A 1,895-nucleotide genomic window follows, 5' to 3' on the forward strand; every position below is an offset into this window, starting at 1 on the left:
TGAATTTGCTCTTCAGTTCCTTGAGCTTAAGAAATGCTGAACGAGTTCGGCCCTTTTGATTTTTCAACTCTAGCTCCTCGCACATTTCACTGTAGTATTTTGCTTTGTCATTCCGTGCTGCCTTTTGGAATCTTCTGTTCAGCTCTTTAGTGTCTTGGATTCTTCCTTGTGCTTTGGCTTCTCTAGTGTTATTTATTTCCTTTTTCAGTTTTGTTAATGTTTGTTTTATATATTTTGCAGGTCTTTCATCTGATACATAGATATCTATTATTGTCATGTCTTCTTGTTCTATTGACCCTTTAATCATTATGTAGTGACATTCCTTGTCCTTTGTGATGGTTTTTGCATTGAAATTTATTTTATCAGAGATTAGTATCATTACTCCTGCTTTTTTTCTAGTTGCCATTTACTTGGTATGCTTTTTTTCCATCCTTTTATTTTTAGTCTTTATTTCTTTTAGTTTTTCAGGTGTGTCTCTTGTAGACAGCATACTGATGGACTTTGGGATTTTTTTACAATTTTATTATTATTATTATTAGTTATTATATTTTCTTGAAAATTTACAGATATTTTGGATTTCCATTTATTCATTGTTGCACTTTTCTCCCTGTCCATTTTTCATTGTTATGCAATCCCTCTCCCCAAGGCCACTTCCCTATGCAGCCTTCATTCTGGATTCATGTCATGAAAATAATATCAAATCATATATACCTTTTAACAAGTTATCTCTCTGCTACTCCCTTTCTCTTCAGTGATGCATTTAAAGAATTTACTTTCGGTGTGATTATTGAGAGGCAAGGTTTCGTTGCTATCATTTTATTGAGTTCTTTTTAGTGTTGTTGCTAGTTACTTTGGTCCATCCTGCTTTCTGCGGCTCCCCTATAAGAAGGATGTCTCTCAGTGTTTCCTGCAATGCTGGTCTTGTTTTTACAAATTCCCATAGGTTCTGTTTTTCTGAGAATATCTTGATCTCTCCTTCATATCTGGTGGACTATTTTGCTGGGTACAATATTCTTGGTTGACAGCTGTGTTGAGTGTTCAATATATGTCATTCCATTGTCTTCTTTCTCACATGGTTTCTGCTGAGAAATTGGCACCCTTATAGGTTACTCTTTGTTTCTCCCTCACTGCTTTCAGAATTCTCTCTTTATCATTGGTTCTAGCAAATTTGAATATGGTATGTCTTGGTGTTGGTGCCATCCCCCAACCCACGCTGGCACTGCCCCTTGTTGCATATCTCCCTTTTAATTTCTAAGTCAAATATAAAGTCCTATAGTATCAGTTGAATACATTTAAAAACATACCTTTCCTTCTCCACTACCACTGCTTCACTTGACCAGTCTAAAAAAAAAATAAATAAAAAAATAAAAACATACCTTACAACACATCTAAAAATAAAACTTTATCATTACTATTGTCCTAATGATATCACTCTGCTGCTGCACTGAATAATTTCTGAATATTTTATTATAATTCCCTTTAAAATGTAAACTCTTACTTCTTTTTTCGTAAAAACTCTTACTTTTAAAGAAATATATGGAAGTAGAAGTTTGTTTCTATATTTTTTTAGTTCTTTTTTCCTTTTTTATTAATTTTAATAGACTTTTACAGAGGTTATGAATTTCCGTTCATTCATTGCTGCACTTTTCTCCCTGCCCACACCTCCCCACCAGTTCGCTCCCCTCTCCGAAAAGAAAAAGGGAAAAAAAGATCCTTCATTAGTATACAATTCCCCCATCTCTTCTCCCCAACCCCCAACCCCGAGTACACTTCTCTATGCAACCTTAATTCTGGATTCCTGTGCTAACCATAATACTCAATCATATATCACCTCTAATCTGCTCTTTCCCTCATCTGTTTCAATACAATATACATAATTTATCCAGTTTTATTTT

This window comes from Elephantulus edwardii, unplaced genomic scaffold (assembly GCF_000299155.1).
Source record: "Elephantulus edwardii isolate Elephantulus edwardi_28Jun2011 unplaced genomic scaffold, EleEdw1.0 scaffold00122, whole genome shotgun sequence".
Taxonomy (NCBI): domain Eukaryota; kingdom Metazoa; phylum Chordata; class Mammalia; order Macroscelidea; family Macroscelididae; genus Elephantulus; species Elephantulus edwardii.